Raw genomic sequence first — 16,338 nt, forward strand, 5'->3', positions numbered from 1 at the left:
AATGGGTCTCCTTAATCTTTTAAAAAATGCTTTAAAAAGAAAAAAATTTCATTAAACATTTTTAGGGGCGGCTAGGTGGCACAGTGGATAGAGCACTGGAATACCTGAGTTCAAATCTGACCTTGGGCACTTAATAATTACTTAGCTGTTTGGCCTTGGACAAGCCTCTTAACCCCATTTGCCTTGAAAAACCTAAAAAAAATTTTTTTTAAGTCTCAGATGAGAACAGAAGTTTAGAAGAAATATAAGCAAACAAGATAGCTTTAAAGTATCATGTTGAATTTATATATTTTTTTTTAAAAATTGTGCTGATTGGAGATTTATATTTTCACATTTATCTTTTTTCTTTTCTATTTAATTACAGGGAGATATTCTCCTTTTTGGATGTCCATTAAATTCAGAATAACAAATTTGAAAAAATAAAGACTTTAAGACCACACCTGAGAGCCAACAACAAGTTTTAGGAAAGGAGAACAGATCTTCCTATCTAATTCTTTAGGGGGTCCTATTCATTCCAAAGGAGACTGAGCTGCCCTGAAAACTTAAATGTATAAGATTAAAGCTGACAAGATATCAACTCTCTCATTGGCAATTAGTGACCAAAAAATTGATTGTTATGATGATAAAGAATCATAGTAGCATGGATATTTGCAAAATCAAGCCAACTTTGAGATGATAAAGTAGGATATTTGACTTTTTCATTCAATACCAGGATGGTTTGAGCAACCGAATTTAAAACCTAACATTGTTTTTAATCAGGGGTTTGAAAGGAAATTCTTTTGAAGTAAGGTGCCTGATGTTCAATAAATATTTATAAAATATGATAAAGTAGGAAGATCACCAGTATTGGAATCATGGAATTTGGGTTATAGTGGTGACTCCAACCAGCATTTATTACCTATGTATTCTATAGCAAATTGTTCTACCTTTCTGGGCTTCAGAGTCCTCTATAAAATGAAAGACCTAGATTAAATAATAGTCTCTTCCATTATTATTATATTATATTATTATATCCAAAATCCATTCTGTGATTTTTTTTCAGCTACAGCTTCACTGTTGATGATGTGATGTCTCATTTAAATTATTTTGTACTTCCTAAATGAACTTCAAGTGATAAAGGAGGGAGGCTTCCCAGAAATAGCAAAGTGGCTAGGTGAAGCCAACATGGCCTTCTGCAAAGAGCATTGATTCTGGAGTCAAAGGATATGGGCTTGAATCTTGCTTCTTCCACTTCCTATGAAACCCTGGATACATCATTCAATCCCCTAGTTTCCTCATGTGAAAAAGCTCTAAAATATACACAAAAGTTAATTATTATTATTTTTACACATATGAAAGCACCAATCCATCTGTCACTCACAATTCACTCCCTCACTGAATCAACCAATAAATATTTATTGAGCATCAGGTACATGAGTTCCTGTACCTTACTTCAAAAGAATTTCCTTTCAAACCACTGATTAAAAACAATGTTAGGCTTTAAATTCGGTTGCTCAAACCATCCTGGTATTGAATGATAAAATCAAATATCTTTTAAGAGACACCCCCACATCCACTTCTCTTGGTTATAGAAATTTCATCTGAAAAAAAAAACAAACAGAAAGAACAATAGAGATTGTGCCTTGGCCCACCTCCACATTTTTCAGTTAGGAAGCCTGAGATCCCAAGAAGGGAAGTAATTAACTTCAGAGTTTACACAGGTGATAAGTAGAAGAACAAGGAGTTAAACCTTCTCATTTAAATCCCAGTTATATTTAATCCATAGTCCACTGCACAAGGAAGGCTTTTTAGGGAGGCACCATGTGTTTTGGCCTTTATATCTCCATTGCTTAGCATAGTAGCTGGCAAATAGTAAATGCTTCATCAATGCCTATCTCCAGACTTTAGGCTGATTGAGAATATGGGTTATAATCCCTAGGGAGGAACATGGATTAGACTAGGAAATAGTTATACAATTGATATTCTTATTTTAAATCTGAAGATAATAAAAATTAATGGACATATACTTAGTTCCTTTACAAACAGGTGAAGCCCACCCTCTCAAAATGCAGAAAAGTCTACCCCTGAGTTGAAAACAGAAAATTTTTAATAGAAGGAAAATCAGACTCTAGTACTGAGGCCCCCAGTTCAAGGTATAAGGGAACCCACAGCCTAGGAGAGGGAGGGGAGATATATGCTTGAAAAACACAAAAAGAGAAGTTCAGAGAGGAGTTAGAAAAAAGAATGGATAATCTTTCCCAGGGACAGGTGAACATAGAAGCAGGATGTTTTTCAGGAACCACAAGGTCAGTTAACTACAAGACTGGTTTGGGTCAGTTTTGGGGGAGGGAGGGGAAGGGTGGGGAACAATTCAGTAAGGTGAACAACAGCAATGGCATCTAGGAATGAACAAGATTTTGTCTCATTTCAGGTTCCTGATTGGTTCCGTTCAACAATCAGACTTATTCAGTGTCTAATGTACCTAAGATAATTCATAGAAAAAAAGACATATTCATCCCACAGATACTTCCAGAAGATATATCATTTCATTTTAGAATTACCCCTATTTTACAGATGAAGAAATTGAGAATCAGGTCACATAGTTCAGAAGTTGTTGATATGGAAACGGTAGCCAAATCTTTCTTCACTCATTCTAGATCTAGCTCCTTCCATACCTTCATACTGGTCAGGATAAGGATAGGTTCAATAATTGCATTGGAATACAGAAATCTCAGTAAGAAAACTCCTTCTATCAGAATAGGTCTACACTGAATTGCAATTTATAGTCTAGGACAGAGGTGTCAAACATGTACTAGAGGTGCATGAGGCCCACAGTTCTCATTATTGCAATATACAACAGGTTAAAATGTAATTGAGAAATATTTAACAAAAAAATATAATAAAGCATGGATAATGTTAATATGTAGTTTTCTAAGTCAAACTACTGCAAGAAGGAATCCTTTAGTAGTGACTCAGGTTTCTTGGTTGGTTGTTCTTCCTCCATTTTTTGAAGAGAACCAATGATACTTTACTTGTTTGTGAACTGGGTTAAAGTGAGGCAGAGTTACCAATATGCTGACAACTTCACTCTTCCAATGCCATTGAAGTCCTTCCTTTAAGTTTAGTGGTCTGTTTCTATTTGATTTTGATACCAGCAGCCTAAGACACTTGCCTAAATTGACATAAACAGTATGACTCTCACTATGACACAAGGCAACATGAACCCTACTGCAGTTATGATGTCTTTCCTACCTTTTTAATTTTTTGTAATTTTTGTAATTTTGTAATGATTGCATTCATTTTCTCTTTGAGAGGAAGCAAACACTTTAATCAGGCAGTTAGCATTTGAAGGATTTTCTGGCACAGATTCCCAACCTCTCAACTGTTACATGAACTACCAAAAGGCTGCTCCAATACCAGCTCCCACCTTGCCAAAGTCCTATATGGCATGTATTAATGATTTTAATTTCTTAAATTCAAAATTGCAGATATCTGGGATTTTTAAAATTATGGACCCTCCTTCCTTTCACTAATATAAGTTCTAAACTTCCTCAAATCAGTAGCTGAACATCAAGTTTAGTTGTGAGGAGCTAAGTTAAACCTTTGTCAGCTCAGCAGAAGAGATGACCTTTGAAGACAACAGAGCAAAATAGAGATGAAATGGAGTAATACCTATTTTGCAATCCTATCAATTGCTTTATATTTTGATAGTATTATGTCTCAACAATTGCAGCAAAATATAACTATACTTTTAAGTTACTGTAGCCTTCATTGAGTCTTTTTGAATGAAATTTGTGAACCTTTTGTGTTTAGTTCTTTAGAACACAGGAAAAAATGGCTTTCCTAAATTAAAAAAAAAGGGAGGATCATTATCCTATAACAGCTTGATAGTGGGCCTCTTTCTCTGAACTTAAATATTTGAGCTTTTAGACAAGAGACTTGGGGTCTATCTCTGGCTCATACTTGGAACCTTTGAAGTTTGGTAGAATCCTCTACAGTATGTGTTCTTCCAGCATGTCTATGAAAAGCCAGGGTCAATTCTCATACTGTGATGAGACATAGGAGTAAATTTTCAGAGGAAGATTGTTTTAATTAGCCAATTAATTAAATTTAATTTTGCTTTGAAAATCTTGTGTCATCTCTTAAGATAAAATGAAATTCTCTGGACTATTATTGCCAACAGGAATGGGAAAGGGCTCTCCCCTGGTGTTCTACCCAGACAACTCTTCACCCATATTTTAAGATTTAGTTCATATCCTTTTTCATTCTTTAAGCCTCCCCAAATTTGTCATCTGGAAGTGTTTCTTTCTTTTGTCTGAACTTGAACAGCGTCTAGAAGAGCCTTACCTAGGAATCTAAAGACTTGAGTTCTTGTTTTGGCACTGCCACTGGCTAGATGGTTTGAGTGCTAATAAGCAAGTTAATTTCAACATTCTCGATCTCATTTTCTCTTTTAAATGAGGGCCTTGATGTTCCTTTTACCAATACAAGTGGGAACTCTTCGGCATTATGGAAAAGCCATCAAGATACTCTCTAAATTTCTTTTTAATTCTGCCTTTTAGTATTCTCTAAGCTGTAAAACAGGGATAATAATACATACTCTGCTTACCATACATAATTGCTATGAGGATCAAATGAGATAATAAATGTGAAAGGTTCTATTAAGTTACCATATAAATACTCTATTAATTTATTAAATTAATATAGGGTTGCAATGGGAAAGCAGTTCTATAATTATCCTTTGTAGGTTTCCTATGATAAATGATCATATACAATACTACTTTATATTCCTAGCTGTTTGACTCTGACCAAGTCACATATTGTCTCTGTGCCTCAGGGTCCTCATCTGTAAAATGGGGATGACAGTGCCTCAAAGAATTGTTGTGAGGGTCAAATGAAATACTAAAACATTTACTAAACCCTTATGGTATATCAGATACTGTGTTAAAGTTCTGGAAATAAAATTCCAAGTAAGCAAGAGAGCTGCTGCCATCAAAGAGTTTATATTCCAGTAGAGGAAGACATTAAAAAGAAGACCAGGAGGTGGAGGAGGGAGACTAGCAGCTATACATGAGTTAATTACTTTTCAAACCCTAAAGGGTTATAGATTCTTATTATTCTTATTATTTACATGGTAAGTTCAGACATGTAATTTCCTCTCAAGACATCCTCCTGGAGGAATCTCCTTATATCAATGAAGACAGAAAATCCTTTGCATTTATTATCTAAGAGAGTTGTCTGAATACCTAGAGACTGTTGACTAATTTGAGGAATACATAAGGGAACAGCTCAATCCAAGTTATTGTTATAGTGATTAAGCCCATCTAAGGGGTACAAAGAGATAAAGCAGGGCTAAGATGCCTAAATTTTTCCTACTACAATTAAAGACTATGGTTTACTTTTATTGAAAAGCATCTTGGACTGGGAGTCAAAAAACTCAGTTTCCTACCATGATTTTAGTATTAACTTGAAGAAATACTGCATCAGTTACACACAAAGGCACAAATGTTACTTGTGCTAGCTCTCTTACAACAGAAGATACTAACAAGCATTCAAATGAGACAATATTTTGAAGTTTTAAACCACTTTTATGTATATAATATTTTATTTTTTTCCCCAATTACATGTTTTGTTTCGGTTTTTTTAGGTTTTTGCAAGGCAAATGGGGCTAAGTGGCTTGCCCAAGGTCACACAGCTAGGTAATTATTAAGTGTTTGAGGTCAAATCTGAACTCAGGTCTTCCTGACTCCAGGGCCAGTGCGCTAGTGCCACCTAGCTGCCCCACTTTTACTTTTGAAAGACAGCGTAGTATCGATTCTTAGACTTGGAATTAAGAAAATGTGGATTCCAATCCCTTTTCTAGCTGTATGACCATGAGTGAGCTACTTATCTTTTCTGAGTCTTGAAACAGGACAGTAAGAAGATCAAACAAGGTAATTTATGTAACCTTCTGCCAACCCTAAAGTTCTGTATGTCAACATTATTACTTGAAAATAATATGAGATGATGATGATGATTTCCTTTAGTTTTCTAGGTACAGCTATAGAACCTGCTAGACAAGCTAAAAAGTATCATGTTAGACTCTAGGGTGAATTTGTTTTCTGTCTCGTCTCTGTGATGACAAATATATTCTGGTTCCTTGGAGGATACTGCTTCTAGACTAACTTTCTACAAGATCAGCCTTTATACAAATCCTGCATAAATGGATAAATGGTAAAAGATATGAACAGTGAATTTCCAAAAGAAGGAGCACAAAGTATAACAATTCATTCATCCAATTATTTTCTAAGGACTAGTCCCCTAGGAAGTCAGACCATGAAATACTATAAATAATAATTTACAATTGGTACAGTTTTTAATAATTAAAGAGAAAAATTTAAAAATCTGAGGTGATGTTTGTCCTTCATTATCAAAGAAGATCAGGACATCAAGGGAGGTGATGCTATGATATGCACATTAATTGGATTTGAGTGAGGAGTTGCTGTGCTGTCACCAGCCTCACTTTCTCCTCTAGAATCATCTGGGTTCAATAACCAGATTTGAATCAGAATGACTGGAGATGACCCTGAATGGAAGGCAATTAGAGTTAAGTGCCTTGCCCAAAAAGCAAACAAACAAACAAACAAACACAAACACACACACACACACACACACACAAACCAAAAAACCCCACAGAATCTGAATGTATATTATATTCATTTTTAAAAAATTTTTTTCTTATGTTTTTCCTTCCTATCTCATGGTTTTCTTTCTTTTCCCTTAATCCTAATTTCTCTTACACAAAATGACTAATATGTAAATATGCTGAACACAAATGAATGTGTACAAATTTTATCATATTTTTCTGCTGCCAAGGAGAGGGTGGTGGGTAGAGGGTGGTAGAAAATGGATGAATATTGAAAAGCTATTATTGCATGTAGTTAGAAAAATGAAATAAAATATCATTTTTTTTAAAAAGTGACTTGCCCAAAGTCACACAGCTACTAAGTATCTGAGATCACATTTGAACTCAGGTCCTTCTGGTTTCAGGGTTGGTGCTTTACCCATTGCACTACCTAGCTGCCAGAATGGCACAGTAGAATTGTGCTGAGCCCATAAGCCAGAGATCGATGGATTGAAACCATCCTCTGCTAAAAAGTCTGAGGTAATAACCAAATAATTATCACATCAGTTAAAATAGGACAAAAGATGATATTATGGGGATTGTAGGGAAATAGACACTATTACATTGTTAATGGAATTAAAGATGGCTCTTCATATTACACAATTTCACAAATACATATACATTATACATGCATATATATTTGAGAGGCAACATGGTATAGTATACAGATAACTAACCTCAAAACTCAGGAGGTTTTAGTTCCTGGGTAGCCACTACTAGGGTGAAAGACAACCGTGATGATTGAGTTCTCTTCTGCCTCACATACACTACCTCTTTTCTCTCAGAGCACTTTCCTGCTTCTGGTTTGCCTGCCCAACAAACCCCTTGGCAGTTGGTCAACAAATGGTGGTAGAGTTAAAGGGATGGCATTCTCCTGGGGTTGTTCCTTTATTTACAATGTGAAAAAAAACCTTAGAAATAACAAAATAGCAACAACAACATGGTACATGTCAATGAAATAAGTAAACTAAATAATCATTTGAAGATATGCAATATGAAGAAAGAGGAATTGGAGTATAACCACTGCTAAGCTATAGGTGGGAATAAAAACTAGAAGGAAATATACATACCTAATTTGCTGTTATTGTTATTTTTAAATTTTGCATTGTTAAAATAATGATTTTTTAAAAATAGTTCTGTGCTATTTTTTATTTTAACCTTATTTTAAATTTTTATTTATTTTATTATTGTTTTATACTTTATTTTGTTCGTATTTTAAAAATAAAATGGAAAATCATCAGGTGTTCCTCATATCCTTTGAAAATGGCCCAAGCATGAACAATTCTATTTTTGGCATTCATACAAGATGAGATAAATGCTTTTCTGAGAATTTGATCAACTTAATATATTATCAGACAACTTTTCTGACCTAGAATGTAATTGTTCATTGGAATCTCAGTCATTAGCTATATATAGAATAACCTATTTGTAAAGAAAAAAGCCTGGCAACAGTACTGATTGGAATTTTTTTCTTCTAAGTAGCTTGTACTGTGAAGCTTCAGTACCTACCCTCTGGCAACCATAACCTCTAGCAAAATTTCATTTCTATGATACAAGAAAGTCTCCATGCTCCACTAAATGATTGATTTATCCCAGGGCATCTTTTACTTGGTTCTTTTCTGGTAAATTCAAAATTTTGTCAACAACATCTATTTGCCTAACAAGAAGATCTATTTGGGAAGGGGAAAATGAGACAGGTGCATGGTGAAGATTTTATCCTTCATGAATTCAAATCTGTTCTCAGAGATTTACTAGCAGTGTGACTCTGGGCTAGCCAAAGATCTGGTAAGATTTCTTGGCCATGGTTTGAGCACAAATTGGTTCAGAATGAATGCAAATAGATATTGTTTCTGTTTTGGTCAGAAACCCTGAGTGTTTTTCCTTCCTGTGTTGTTGTTATTGCTGTTGTTTTGGACTATGCAAAAGACTCTCTTCTTTTCTCTCTTACCTGCTTTAATCACTGAGAAACCAAAGGGTCTTACCCTCCCAAAAATGTTCTTTGTTTTTTGAAAGTGGTCATTCTTGGTTTTTTTTTGTTTTAGGTTTTTTTTTTTTGTAAGGCATATGGGGTTAAGTGGCTTGCCCAAGGCCACACAGCTAGGTAGTTATTAAGTGTCTGAGATGGGATTTGAACCCAGGTACTCCTGACTCCAGGGCCGGTGCTTTGTCCACTGTGCCACCTAGCCACCCCAAAAGTGGTCATTCTTGACCTCTTTGCATTATCACCTCTTGGTTACCTAAACTTAAACACTAAGGTGTTGCCTTAGTTAAACTTCTCCTGGGAAAGACAGTTTTAAAAGGTCAAGATCTCCCACTGGATCTAGGGCCTTCTCTTGTTATCCTGATCCAAATCTGGTCACTAGATCCATATGTCTCTGGAGGAGAAAGTGAGGCTTTGAACAACCCCTACCCCCCCACTCCCTTAAATCCAATTCACTTTCCCATCAAGGCATCACCTTCCCCATGTTATTGTCTTCTTCTAGAATGAAGGACAAACAATAACACTAGATAAGCCGCTTATTACTATTTGCCTCAGTTTCCTCATCTGTAAGATGAGTTGGAAAACAAATCACAACAGAATCTTTGTCAAGAAAAACTCAAAATGGGATTATGAAAGGTAAGACACAAGCTTGACTTGTGATTTTATCATTATGTGGAAACTCACTCCAACAACTCCTGGGTACTGTATAAGCTTAGAAAAGTTGCCTAGACCTATGGGAAGTTGGTATTCACTCCATTCCATCATACTTTCCCTCAAAGGGGATATACTATTTATGTCACCTTTTGATGTATGTTCAAATTTTAAACCCTAAAGTGGATATTGTAACTCAAAAGAGAAAGTAGAAGAGAGTAAGATGCGCTGAATGCCTAGATTAATTAATTGATAAGGAATAATTGTAATTAAGAGCTGCCATGGGCAAATTAGAAATGCAGTATGAGATATAATTAAGCCATTGTAAGTGCTTTGTAAATGTTTTTTCTGCCATCAGTAGCAGTTCTGTTGCAATTATCTTTTGATTTTATAAAATGGAATCATTTCCAGGACACAAAAGCAAAGTATTTAAAAAAAAAAAGATTAATCTGACATACCAGGCATTGCCAAATGTTAGAATAGATACCTCTATGAGGCTTGTTTAAGGAGATGATCTCTTTGATAAAAATAGTCTATTAGAAATGCTAATCAAAGGAATGACTAGGTGGCGCAGTGGATAGAGCACTGGCCCTGGAATCAGGAGGACCTGAGTTCAAATCTGGTTTCAGACACTTAATAATTGCCTAGCTGTGTCACCCTGGGCAAATCACTTAACCCCATTGCCTTAAATAAATAAAGAAAAAATTTTAAAAAAAGAAATGCTAATTAATCATCCACTCACCTAGCTATCAATCCAATTGACATTTTCAAATCACTCCTGAGACTGAAGAAACTGAGTGAAATTTTGGATATAGTAATTATTTGGCTTGGAATCAGGAAGATCTACATTCAAATTTCACTTCAGACACTTAAAGCTGGGGTATTCTGGATAAGTCTTTTCATCTCTTTCTGTCTCAGTTTTCTCAATTATAAAATGAGGGGATTGGGTGATACAGTAGGTAAGAGTGGCTAGGTGGCACAGTGGATAAAGCACCTGCCCTGGAGGGGAGTACTGGGTTCAAATCCGGTCTCAAACACTTAATAATTCAAACACTTAATAATTACCTAGCTGTGTGGCCTTGGGCAAGCCACTTAACCCCATTTGCCTTGCAAAAACCTAAAAAAAAAAAAAGAGTGGCAGACCTGAAGTCTGAAAGACATGAATTCAAATCTGCCTTGGACACTAACTGTGTGATCCTGGGCAAGTCCCTTACCCTTGTTTACCTCAATTTCCTCATTTATAAAATGAACTGGAAAAGGAAAGATAAACAATTCCAGTATCTTTGCCAAGACAGACCCATGAGGATTCATGAAGAATTAAACATGAGTGAATGGCCTGAACATACACTATCAAAAGTTGTGAAGATCAAATGAGATGATAAAATAAAAAATCAGCACAGTGTATGGCACATAGAAGTTTAACAAATGTTTGTTCCCTCTTATGATCACCTATAACACCAGCTAGAAGAGATAGAATTGAGATTACAAATCAGCTCGTTCAAATTTGCTTTCCCTGACTTCATCCTTTTCTGTTCCTTTGCACAGGTTGTTGCCATTTGTCCTTCATTCCCAAAGAAGACCATGATGACAACAGAGGGATGATGCCTTAACATGCAGATAAATTGAATTTGAGTGAGGAGGGGCTGTACTAAATCACCAGCCTCTGGGTCCAGTAGCCAGATATGGATCAGGATGACTGGAGATGGCCCTCCAGTGAGGGCCATCAGTGTTAAGTAATTTGCCCAGGGTCACCCAGGTAGTAAGTTTCAAGTGTCTGAGGCTGGATTTAAATTCAGAACCTTCCGACTCCAAGGTTAGCACTCTTTCTACTGTACCACCTAAAGAAGTTCATTCAAACCTATACTCATGCCTCATACTTCCTGCTCACTTCTATTTTTTAAGTGTCCTGGTTTCCTTCCCAAATCAGCTCTAACCCTACCATCTAGTGCTTTTTCCCAATTGGGCTTCTTCTCAACTAATGGTTCTGTTGTTATTTTGTACATATTTTTAGGCATACAAATAATTTTCTTTAATAGAATTATAAGCTCCTTCAGAGCAGGAGTTCTTCCATTTCTATTTTTGTATTACTCAATGACAGACACAGAGAAAGCATTTACATTCTTATTGATAGCTTTGGAAAATCTAAAAACTGATCAGTTCAATGACAATTATTGCAGTTTAGTCATGTCTGAGTATCACCTCATTTGGGGGGTTTTCTTGGCAAAGATAATGGAGTGGCTTGCTATTTCATTATCCTACGCATTTTGCAGATAAGAAAGTTAACTGAGGCAAACAGGGTTAAGTAACTTGACCAGGGTCATATAGTGACAATCTCTAATTCCTAATATCACTGGGTGGCCCAAACATCCTGGAGCAGAAAAATTCATATTGTTTTGCAAAGGTCTTGGAATAACTAGTAAAGCTCAAAGATTCCTGGGATTTGGGAAGACCCATCCTTCATATGTCCTGCTGGACATATCTCCTAGTGATTCAGGGAGTTATGGACATAGGAAATGTGAAAGGAAACAAATTTTGCAATTTTTTGCACTGTTAAAATTCTGAATGTACTGTGGAGTTACTTTTGAAATTCAATCTGACCTTGGCTATGCTGTCATTAATGGGTCAAGTGTGACAATCATGTTCCACAGGAAATGATGTGTTGGACTTAAAAGTCATGCACTTTGGGACAGAAAAGACCAACATGTAAGTTACCTATTGGAAAATATCTGGAGCCAGGTGCTGGACCACTCCCCAAGAGCACTCTTGCCCAACCCACTACAGAAATCTATTTAAATCAGACCCAGAAGAGAAGCTTGCTCTCTTATCCCAACTTTCTCCCTCAATGATGAAGATTTTCTTTTTCTCTGTAAGTTGGAGCCATATGCTCCCAATCTAGGCTTGCTGAAGAACTGTGGGCCTCCATGCCATGTGGCTAGACTCACTGGAGTCTAAACCAAACTTTATGTCTGTTTTTCCTTTCCTTCTTACACTCAGCTCAATCTGGTCTCCTGGTTGTTTCTCTTTTCCCTCTCTTTCTCCCAGGCACCTTGTCTAATTCTTTGATATTTAACCTGTCTTCAGGCAGTTTATTGTTTCTCCAGGAGAAAAAAGTTAATCTATAAACTTGGCAGACTTGTATAATAAATCCTGAGTGGCTTTAAAACCCCAGAACTAAAATCTGAATTCATTCACTTTCATCAATTCTCATTCTTAAATGGAGACACCACTAGAATGTATGACTACTATCCAACTCCATCCAGGTTGTGGGCTGCTCCCTTGATAAAGACAGAGGTAGCTCTTCAGATCCCACCTTCTGATGGTGAAATTGTATAAAAATCTCTTTTCAAGACTGTATTTTGGGGATCCCATTCTTTAGCTGGGCACCTCACATTCCTGCATAATCAGATATCTAAAAGAAATATTAGCCCAATTCTCTTTTGCTCATTCTTAAAGCCAAACCCTAGAGGTTAATGTTTGTCCCTTAGGACAAACTCTGAAGGTTAACACATATTTAAATAGTATTTTTCAAGGTCAAACATATGATTCCATGAGTCCATGGCAAATGAGAGGGAGGGAATCTAGAACTTAAAATTTTAAAATATATAATGTTAAAAATTAAATTTGTTTTTAAAAAGAAATGCTTATTAAATATAAAATATGAAATGTTTGATATAATTTTTAAATGACATAATCAATAGTTTTATTATGTTTTAAAATTTGTCACTGGGAAGATGAATTCTCAGAAAAAGGAAGAAAGAAAAGAAATTAATACTTTTTATTCTCAAAAGAAAAGCTTTTGGTAGGGGGAAGAGATAGACTAGGGATTTTGTCATAGAGAACTTCTGTTGAGGAAACTCTCCACTGATACCAATTGTTCATTTTTAATAAATGCTGACTACTTTGAAAGCATGAATTTCTGATTGAATTTTGGTTCCCATAATCACAGGTCTTAGGTGTTTTCAGAAGAATGGTCCTAGAATGTTTTTGGTGGGGATTCTATATGTAGTTTCCAACTGGTCCCATATCTTCTATTAAGGAACTGAATCTTTGGACCTAAGCTTACCAGAACCTAGATGGGAGAGGTGAAGTCAAGGAAAGGGGTAAATCTCACATATTATTCTTTAATTTGTAACATATCTATCTTGTATTTCCAACTAGATTGTAAGTTTAACAGGAGCTGGGCAAAGCAGTCCCATCTAGACTATAATGCTATCTAAAGAAAAACATAGTTAGATTCAAAGATACTCTCCTTAAAAAGTGAAAAAGGATAATATCTTAATAGAATGAAAAAATAGAAAAACAAAAGCTTTTTATTTCTCTCTCTTAATTCTGAGAAGGACACTTGGCTCTTACACAATTGTCTATATAATATTATCCTTGGGATAAAAATATTAATCTCTTTAAGCCTTGATATTGAAACCAGAGTTAACTTAGATCTGTTAGATCTGAACTGTTAATCAACTATTAAAATGACAAAAGGAACAACCCAGGTATTTTAGCTCTTCTCTAGAGTTCTGGAATGCTGCTCCTTTTCTTACTGCCTCCTTTGTGAAAAATCTGTATCTTCTTCTCATTTTCACATTGAAAAATCACCTGCTTCTTACTAATTCAACTAAAAGAAAAAGCTATTCTTTCTTTGACAGCCTGGTCTTCGTACTAGTCCCTCAATTTTGAAGATTACCACACCAACCAACCAAGAGATAGGTGGTGTGAGTTGTGCAATTATATTTTAGTGAAGGGCATGCTGTGCAAGGCATTCTTCTCACTTACCTTTACCAGAATTGTTCCACCACATGACCTGATTGATAGGAAACAAGACTATTGGAAATGGTCTGGCTACCCTGGGAGTCTTTTGGTCTCAATTTGATTTTACTTCCTACCATATTAGCAGTGAGAGATTGATGGGCCAGCAATTTAAAAGATTACATTCAAATCAAGACTGTGCCGTTTCCTAGCGGTGTGATCTTGGATAGTATTTTCAACCGTATAATATTCCCATTTCCTACCTCAAGGAATTGTTTTAAAGATCAAATAGGATAAAATCAATCTACATAAATATAAGCTATCATTTTGAGTTTGAAACATTTGAAACAAATAAACAGTTCATAAAGTGAGCATTTTATTCTCAGTATATAAGCCCCAGATCTTAGAATTGATCCAAGGTGTCAAAAAGCAATCTCATTCAAATTGTCTTCTTTGACATGAAAATGGCTAGATATCTCTAGCATATCAGGAAAAAAAACGTAAAAAGTCAAAAAGAGAAAAAAAGCAATTCTTACAACATGCTGAAGCTATGAAATAGCTCAGGTCAGCCCTGTGAGTCATAAAGCTATTATAAAAAGCAGGCAAACATAGGAAAGAGTTAGGAAGAAGGAAGGGCTCTCATAAACTGTTGTGTCTTTGAATATTTCTCTTTAAGATTTTTAATTAAGAATTAAGGACTTGCTGGAAGCAAAGATGATCAAGTTTCACACAATTTATTGGACCATGACAATGATAGCTCAAGGCCCATTTAGCATTGGTGCTTTTTTTCCAAATTAATCTGAAGGCCCAGATCTTCCAATCTCTCTATTTCTCATTTTCAGACCTGAGCTGAAGAACAGAAGCTATATTCTCCATTACAATGGAAAAGGCATCTTCTGAATTATAATATTCTCTTCATCTTCAAATTGGACAGGTTCTAGCCCATGAGCCACTGTCAGTCATTCCCCCGATTCCCTACACAGAAATTCCTTGTACATTTTCCATTTTCTCATAGTATTGCCCATCAAAACGTACCTGTAGCAATCCCTATCAGCACCCCAAAGTTTGAGGTTTGTCTTGATTTTTAATGATGGAATCCCTTGCTGTACTATAAATTAGGACATGTTCTCTCTATATGTATATTTGCATGAAAATTTTTCATCTGCTGGTAAGTTTGCCTTTTCATTGTTCAGAAATTTAAAATTTAAGTAATGTTGATTCTATCTTTGCCTTAGTTATCATAAAAACTTGAGCTCAAATTTATTGGCCAAGTAATATAAGTTGTTTAATTCTGATATATATCCTAGCAGTCATTTCTTCTTCTTCTTCTTCTTCTTCTTCTTCTTCTTCTTCTTCTTCTTCTTCTTGTTTTAGATAGGACTTTTCCAGATTTCTCAAGGATAAGGTCTAGACCTATGATTTCACTGATATAGGGAACTCCCTGGTGAGTAAACTCTATCTCCCAATTCGGTTCAGCAGCACCCCTTTTTTAGAGTTTTAATTATCAAGCAGGGGTAGGCAAACTATGACCACAGCCAAAATCTGACCCACTGCATGGTTTTGTGCAGCCCTGGAACTACAATTGCATTTTTAGCTATTGGGGCATACAGAAATGGGTGCATCATTTTTACCTTGAAGGTCTGTTCTTTCTTCTCTTTGACTACCACTAATATCCTTTAAAGCCTGGACAAGTTATTTAAATTCTATGGGCCTCAGTTTCCATAGCTGTGAAATGGCTGATATGATCTAGATGACTTCCAAGGTTTCTTCTAAATAGATGATATATTATCTTCAAATGCTTTATCTCATAGTTTTAAAATATAATCTCCCTCAAAATATAAACTTCTTGTGGAAAAAAGAAGTAGGTACAAATTCCAAATGATAATTATGCCCCTTTATGCTTCAATAAGTAGCATATGATTGTCTAATTATCTATGACAATTGTCAATGTTAAGAGATCTATTACTGTCTGGATTAGACCTAGTCTTTGTGACCCCATTTGGAGTTTTCTTGGCAGTGGTTTGCCATTTCTTTCTCTAGCACATTTTTAAAAATGTATTTATTTATTTATTTGTTTGTTTGTTTATTCTTATTTTGTACAAATAACTTCTTTTATACATTACTAAAATATTATTTTTAAGAGTAATCATAATACCCCTCCCCCAAGAAAATATGGACCTGCATAAGCGATAAAGTAAAGGGGAAAGAAAAAGTTAAAATAATAATAATAATAATAATAATAATAATAATAATAGGTATGGCCAGGTAGCACAGTGGATGGAGCACCAGCCCTGGAGCCAGGAGCACCCAAGCCCAAATC

The sequence above is a fragment of the Macrotis lagotis genome, chromosome 2 (assembly GCF_037893015.1).
Source record: "Macrotis lagotis isolate mMagLag1 chromosome 2, bilby.v1.9.chrom.fasta, whole genome shotgun sequence".
In the NCBI taxonomy this organism is placed as follows: Eukaryota; Metazoa; Chordata; class Mammalia; order Peramelemorphia; family Peramelidae; genus Macrotis; species Macrotis lagotis.